At 48.7% G+C, this 8286-nt stretch overlaps 1 long non-coding RNA gene across 1 annotated transcript; it reads left to right on the top strand.

Moving 5' to 3' along the window:
- Positions 1-5407: 5407 nt before the first annotated feature.
- Positions 5408-6166, top strand: LOC123064920 (uncharacterized). The gene is made up of 3 exons (XR_006430846.1): positions 5408-5517; positions 5631-5871; positions 5978-6166. It is a non-coding gene; the product is annotated as an uncharacterized lncRNA (long non-coding RNA).
- Positions 6167-8286: the final 2120 nt, after the last annotated feature.

The following is an 8286-nucleotide window of genomic DNA, read 5'->3' as shown; positions in this document are numbered from 1 at the left end:
CTTCTATGAGACTGTGCTGCTGGACAAGAAACCAATAGTCTGTGATATGAGATGGGTAGATTGGAAATACATCAAGGAGAATGAGGAACACTACCCAGGAGTGCTTGACAGCTTCAAGGGTTGTGGAGTGGATGACCTTGTTGGGCAGAAGCTCACAAAGTGGAATGATGAGCTCATAATGCAATTCTACTCTAGCACATTTCTATCCAGATGGCAGAATAGTTTGGATGTCTGAAGGTCAAGGTACCAGTCTACTATTGAAGAATGGGCAAATCTGATCAATGCACCAAAGGAGAAAGAGGATAAATTGGATGTCTATGCCAAGAAGAAGATGGATCACAACTCTATGGCACACATGTACAAGGAGATCCCAGATGATGCACTTGAGACTCACAAGTTTGGATCTGTACATTTTCTTCTGTCAGGACTGCCAACCATCAACTCGATCCTCAGGCACACAATCTTGCCCAAGTCAGGTGATCTTAACATGATCAGAGGCCATGCTATTAATCTGCTACACTTACTTTATGTGCCTCAGAAGTTCAAGGTGATGAGCCTCATTGTTGAAACAATCAAGAGGACAGCTACAGATCAGAAGAGAAGTTGTGGGTATGCCCCACAGATCCAGGAGCTGATTAACTCCAAGATGGGCACTGGCACTGACTTGTTGGACAAGGATCACATGCTTATCTATCCAGACTTTGAGGACAACCAAGTGGTTATGGATGAAAATGAACCATCTTCAGTGCAAGCACAAGCGAAGAAGGAGAAGGCAAAGACTGAGAAGGCTGCCAAGATGCCAACAATTGATGAGGCATCTGAGTACTTCCTAAAGAGCAAACAAGACCAGCTTGGTTACTTGATAGAATCCACTCTGAGGATTGAGAAAGGGTTGGCCACCCTGACTCAAAACCAGGAGAGCCTGGAGAGGATCATGGAGCAGAAGTTCTATGACTTGGATGTGAAAGTAACTGAGATCCAGTCTGTTGTTGAGCAACTCCAAGATGACATGTAGGAGAGGAAGGGGAAGACAACCACTGAGGCATTTGCTAGAGTGCCTAGAGCTCAGAGATCAGCTGTTGTGCCTGTGACAGACACAAGAGCAACATCATCTGCACTTGCTACAGCTTCAGTGCCACCAGCTCCAACATCTACTCCACAAGCTCCAACTTCTTCAACTGATGCCTTCGTCCTTGGAGTCATATCTACACCACCACATCAAGACCAAGCCTGAGAGACAACATAGTACTATGCATTTTCTAGGAACTTTTTGGTAACTTATTGCCAAAGTGGGAGAAATATGTATAGATCATAGGCTTCGAGAGAGAGTTTGCTTTTGTTCTCTCTTGTCTTTGTGGTTGAACTTTATTTGCTTTCGCTTGCTTGAGATACTTTATTGCCTGTGTGATACAATGATGATCATGTGTTTGATCATATGCTACATTAATGCTTGTTGGATGACATTATCCTTTTTATCTCTATATGATCATTCACTTTGCTTGGTGATGAGTGCATGTATTTTGAATATTATCATTTTGAGCGCTCCACCAAGATGTATGTGACATGGGACAGTAACTCATGAACCTAACTCTATGTGCATTTGCAGTCCAAAGCAAATCTTAAATTATGCACAAATTTAGGGGGAGCTCTCACATTTCACATACTTCTCAAAGCAACGATGTTTTTCAATCTTATTATCATTTGTCGAAGCTTTGATCTATATGTTGTCATCAATTACCAAAAGGGGGGAGATTGAAAGTGCAACTATCCCTAGGTGATTTTGGTAATTCCTAACAACATATAGCTCATTGAGCTAATACTATTCCAAGACAAATATTTCAGGAAAGCTCAATCAATGGCATGGCATGAATGAGAAAAGTGGATCCCTCAAAATACCAAGGATAAAAGGATTGGCTCAAGCTTCAAGCTCAAGACTCTACATTTTATATTTTAGTGATCCAAGATCACATTGAGTCTATAGGAAAAGCCAATACTATCAAGGAGGGATGAGGTGTTGCTTAATGAGTTTCTTGCTTCATAAGTGCTTAGTGATATGCTCCAAAACCCTCAACTACTTTCCCACATTCACATTTGACCTAAACCTAAAGTCCAACTCGACCCCACCGATTCTTTCTATCCGGCGCCACCGAGTTCAGATGTCATAGCCACTGCCACAAACCCTAGGCAAATTGGTCTTACCGATAGGGATCTCGGTCTCACCGAGATGGGATTGTAATCTCTCTGTTTCCCTTCGTAACATTTCGGTCACACCGAGATGAGCGATCGGTCCCACCGAGATTGCAATGTATGCTCTTTGTTTCCTTTTCGTAACGTTTCGGTCTCACTGAGATGAGCGAATCGGTCCCACCAAGTTTACCTGACCAACTCTCTGGTTAGCTTATTACCAAAATCGGTCTCACCGAGTTTGTGTAACCGGTCTCATCGAGATTACGTTATGCCCTAACCCTAACCATATCGGTCCTACCGAGTTGCATGTCGGTCCCACCGAAAACCCTAACGGTCACTAGGTTTACTAAATCGGTCTGACCGAGTTTGTTGATTCGGTCCCACCGAGATTGGTAAATTGTGTGTAATGGTTAGATTCTGTGTGGAGGCTATATATACCCCTCCACCTCCTCTTCATTCGTGGAGAGAGCCATCAGAACAAACCTACACTTCCAACTTACCTTTTCTGAGAGAGAACCACCTACTGATGTGTTGAGACAAAGATATTCCATTCCTACCATATGAATCTTGATCTCTAGCCTTCCCCAAGTTGCTTTCCACTCAAATCTTCTTTCCACCAAATCTAAATCCTGTGAGAGAGAGTTGAGTGTTGGGAGACTATCATTTGAAGCACAAGAGCAAGGAGTTCATCATCAACACACCATTTGTTACTCCTTGGAGAGTGGTGTCTCCTAGATTGGCTAGGTGTCACTTGGGAGCCTCCGACAAGATTGTGGAGTTGAACCAAGGTGTTTGTAAGGGCAAGGAGATCGCCTACTTTGTGAAGATCTACCGTTAGTGAGGCAAGTCCTTCGTGGGCGACGGCCATGGTGGGATAGACAAGGTTGCTTCTTCGTGGACCTTTCTTGGGTGGAGCCCTCCGTGGACTCGCGCAGCCGTTACCCTTTGTGGGTTGAAGTCTCCATCAATGTGGATGTACGATAGCACCACCTATCGGAACCACGGCTCAAAAATCACCGTGTCTCGAAATTGCGTTTGAAATCTCCAAACCCTTCCCTTTACATTCTTGCAAGTTGCATGCTTTATTTTCCGCTGCTCATATACTCTTTGCATGCGTGCTTGAATTGTGTTAAGATTGCTTGACTTGGGCTAAGTTTGCTAAAATCTGCCAAAGACTAAAATTGGGAAAAGGTTAAGTTTTTATTTGGTCAAGTAGTCTAATCACCCCCCTCTAGACATACTTCAAGATCCTACAGACCCCAAACCGGCTGCACCACCACCACCACCACCATCACCCTCGACTGATCCCTACTCCAAAAATGATGCCCACAAGAGAGGAACGACGCATGCCGCCGCCATCATCCGATCTGAAAGAGCACGGACCCGAGGTTTCCCTCGGAACAGGGGACAACATCAACGCCCTCAAGAGATAGCAACACCCATGAGCGCCGCCGCTGCGCTCCGACCATAGCCGAAGACATACTTTCGCCTGGCATTGTCTCATACGCCTCTAAGCAGAGCAGCCGGTCCGCCACAAGCACCACCACGGCCATCCTCCATCAACCTCCGCTTGCGTCGCACAACCATCTCGGTGCCTCGAGACGCCAGATCCGACGCTGCGCCTGGAGCCCCGACCCACCTAGTCGGCTAGCAACAAGGCCAACAGCGGCCGCGCAAAGGCAACCCTTGGGGCCGCATGAACCCAACCAGCCTCGACCGAAGGCCACAAGCAGACATCTGGTCGTATGCCGATTTGCAGATCCAGGGGAAGACCCCCACGGGTCAAGGACGCAGCGTGCCTGAGCTCCGGCATCAGCGTGCCCAAGCTCCATTGAGCAGCAACACCGCCACATCTGCAGCCCCCTGGTCTGCCGACGTTGTCGCCGCACCCCGTTCCATCGGCGCGACCACCACCCATGCACAAACCAACAGGAACACTGAGGCGACAGCCCACGCCCACAACCACCGCCGTCCACCATCACTTCAGTGCTCGGTGACACGCGTGGAGGGAGCGCCACGCCGTCGGCCACCACCCGAGCCCCCTGCTCAAGGGATGACGGCCCCGCTGTGCCCATCGCCGCCTGAGCCGGCAGGGCTTTGCCCGGGGGATGCCTTAGGCGGCGACGGAGGAGGAGAAGCCGGAGGTGGAGGGGGTTGCACCTTTTTTAGATTTTTTTTTGAGACCACAATGTTTGAATTTTTAAAAATAAAGGGTTTCATGAAGCGCGGTCACCGAAACGCCCCGGTAGTCCGGTTGTATATGAGATTCTTATTAAGAAAGGCTCATAGGATACAAAGGCTTTCCACAAATTTACTATGCAACATTCCCGCAAAAAAAATAAAAATAAAAAAATACTATTCACATGGGTGTCATGAGACACGGTTAGAATGAAGCTATGAAAAAACACAGATTTAGTAAGATCAACTACTCCAGACTCCAGTACTTCTAACCAACTCTTAGTTTTATTCAAGGCATCGGATGGGACAGCGGCGCTGGCATGGTTCTGAGAGACAGTGCGGGTCAAATTATCTTTGCAGCTTATAGAGTGATTTTTCATTGCAATGATGCATTGGAGGCGGAGTTGCATGCACTTATGCAAGGGATAGCTTTGGCCATCCAACATACACAACTCCCGATGGTGATCCAGTCAGACTCTTTGGAGGCACTTTCAGTTTTATCAAGCAATACGATTGGCTCGCTCGGCGTATGGACATTTAGTTATAGAAATTAGAGATTTAATGTGTAATAGGGAGTTTTTACCTCAGAAGGTACATCGTAGTCAAAATAGAGTTGCAGATCAGTTGGCCAATTATAGTCGCACCGAGTTCACCACGGCTGTGTGGGTGAACTCGGCTCCACCTTGTATCAAGGATTTGTGGCCTCTTGATTGTAACATCACTATCATGTAATAAAAACTCCCTTTACCCCGAAAAAAAAAACTCTTAGTTTTATAAGGTTTCCACTCATGTGTTGTTGTGCAAGCTAGACCAATGTTTGGGTCTGAGGAGGTAGTTAAGCACATTGGACGGCTGCGGCCTGCTCCTGTGTGGCTGTGTCTGCGTGCGTACACAGCTGAGCGATGCTCTGCTTCTATCATGTCCGACAGGAAGACGAGTTGGTGCAGAGCAGGGAGTTGGAACTCTGATCGATTCGAACAAGAAGAGGAGACGGCGACAGACTCGGAGCCGGGGTCGCGTACGTAATATAAGCCGTACTCACCGGCGGTCTAGCTGCTACGATTCCATCCGGTGATCGAGATTTCTTCGTTTCCGATCGATAGACATCGCGACTCAGGCGAGAGGGAGCGATCGCGCTTCAGTTTTGGCCAGGTACTGCAAGAACTCAGATCGTATATGTTTCTCCGCTTCATCATCCCCATTGCCGGCCAATCTGAGTTACTCCTTCCTAGCTAACTTGTTTTCTTGCGTTCGTATCGTTTCAGCGTCGTACTTAAAGCTCATCGGTAGCGCCTGTTGCCGACCAAGAAACCCCAAGACAGAGACACACAGACAGCCATGTCTTACATGATGGCCGCCGGCTTTTGGGTGGCTGTAGGGGCAGCGGCGATCCTCGGGAAGCACAGGTCGCCGGCAGGACGTCAGCAGGAACAGCTTCTAAACCGGGAACTAGAATCAAAGAAGGAACTGTATGAACTAATCCGCGGTGGGCCAAGGACAGACATGGTGAGACAGTTTTTCATCGTGATACAATACTCCTACGTACTTGTTGTCATGCATTCTACTCATTTATGGTTATAATCGGCGGGTGTCGGCTTTGTGGTGGGTGCAGGGGCTGGGACGATCCTCGAGAAGCAAAGGTCGTCAACCCAGTAATCTGGAACGGATTAAGCTGAAGGCAGATTTGAAGATGAAACAATTATTTGAACAACTTCGCCAAGCAGAGGCCAACCCGGTGCTCAAGGACCCGGCAACTCACTGGCCGTTCGATTAATTGAGCCTACATACGGCTAGAGTTTAATTGGTGTTCCGTCCATGTTTTTCTTCCCAATATGTATATGCATGATATGATAAATCCTGTTGCATGTTGGCTTCCTTTGTAGGAACACGTTGAGTAGAACTTTCGAACAGTGTGAGGTGTGGTCGGAACTACTTCCTCCGTCTCATAATATAATATAAGAACGTCTTTTACGCTATAACTACTCCCCGGTCCCATAATATAAGAGTGTTTTTTACATTAATATAGTGGGACGGAGGGAGTACTTAATTTAGTGTCACTTTGACTGCGTATAAGGCATCCACTGTACGTGCGTGAGCGTTGTTTTTTTAGATCTATAGATCTATATGCTTGTAAGGGCAACGGCAACCCGCAAAAATCCCCCCGCATCCGTGCGTGGACAGGTGGACCAGCCGCAGACATGCATACAGGAGGACGCCATCAAACCGTAGTCGCATACATTTCAAACTATTTATCATCAAACTGGATGAAATTCGTGTAAACAAGACGGATTTCATATAAACCGGACGAGAACGGTTACATTTTCGATATATTTTCAACGAAAAAGGTTTAAACTATGTGCATGTTCGATCGCGCACAGCTCTACTCCCACGACACAGATACACTACATTAGTCTATGGCCGGCCGTGGCTTGCCTTTTTTTTTATCTCCGGCAGCCCACTAACCGGAATAACCGGACTGCCGGGAGCCTCAGAGGCATGTTCTTCCTCTGTACCTTCCCTATGTCAGGCTGCGCCGCTCATCGGAGCGACAAAGAGGGTGCTTCAGCACGATGAGAAGGGTGCTTCCGTGGAGCTCAGGCGGGTGCCCAGGATGGTCTGAGATAAAGGAGCACCATCCGGGTAACCGGCGGTGGCCTTCCTGGGACCCAAGCGGCTACGGCCTCCCGTGTTCTACTTCTCTTCGATGATGGCGGCAGGTGCAGACGTGCGGGCCGCCACCTCGTGCACATTCACGCAGCCGACTTCTTTCTCTGCGTGCATGGCGCGGCTACGCGCGCGTCGATGGCGGATGTCGCGGTCTCAGGCACTGGATGCGGCGACGCCCGTGCCGTCGTGCTCCCCGCCATGTCGGTGTGGAGCAACTCGCCACTCCTCATCGAGTTGGCCTGGAGCGGCGAGTTGCTGAACCACGCGGCGGCTTGGGGTGGCAACTTGCTCCATCGAGTCAGGCGCGGGAGGTGGAGAAATGAGCTGCCTTGCTCGTATCCGGCAGGCTACCCAGCCGGCTTGTATGCCGGAGAACCGCTCTTCGGAAGCCATCAGAAGAGTGGTGAAGGAGAAGATGGGGGTGCGATTCTTACCCGGCGCCTGACCTTGCTTAAATAGAGGATAGACGGGAGGAGCTCGGTCGGCGTTGCGTTTAATGTTGGCTCGCTCATCAATGGACGTGTGGCAGGAGTAGGTTTCTCGGTTTCCATGCGAGTTTAATGAAGGCGTATGGATGCGGCGAGAAGGCTTGTTCAGCCGGGCTATGAACGACGTCAGGGGGGGGGGGGGGTGATACGTCTCCAACGTGTCTATAATTTATGAAGCATTCATACTATTTTATTATCTGTTTTGAATGATTACGGGCTTTATTATACACTTTTATATTACTTTTGGGACTAACCTATTAACCGGAGGCCCAGCCCATATTGCTGTTTTATTGCCTATTTCAGTGTTTCGAAAAAAAGGAATATCAAACGGAGTCCAAACGGAATGAAACCTTCGGGAGCGTGATTTTCGGGAAGAATATGATCCGGGAGACTTGGAGTTCACGTCAGAAGAGCCTCGAGGAGGCCAGGAGATAGGAGCCCCCCCCCCTACTGGGCGCGCCCCCTGTCTCCTGGGCCCCTCGAGCACCCCCCCGACTGACTTCTTTCACCTATATAATACCATATACCCTAAAAACATTGACGGAGAAGATAGATCGGGAGTTCCGCCGCCGCAAGCCTCTGTAGCCACCAAAAGTCAATCGGGACCCTGTTCCGGCACCCTGCCGGAGGGGGAATCCCTCACCGGTGGCCATCTTCATCATCCCGGCGCTCTCCATGACGAGGAGGGAGTAGTTCATCCTCGGGGCTGAGGGTATGTACCAGTAGCTATGTGTTTGATCTCTCTCTCATGTTCTTGATTTGACAC

This window comes from Triticum aestivum, chromosome 3B (assembly GCF_018294505.1).
Source record: "Triticum aestivum cultivar Chinese Spring chromosome 3B, IWGSC CS RefSeq v2.1, whole genome shotgun sequence".
In the NCBI taxonomy this organism is placed as follows: Eukaryota; Viridiplantae; Streptophyta; class Magnoliopsida; order Poales; family Poaceae; genus Triticum; species Triticum aestivum.
Note: the sequence above shows the minus strand (reverse complement) of the source record. Positions and strands in the feature narration are given on the sequence as shown.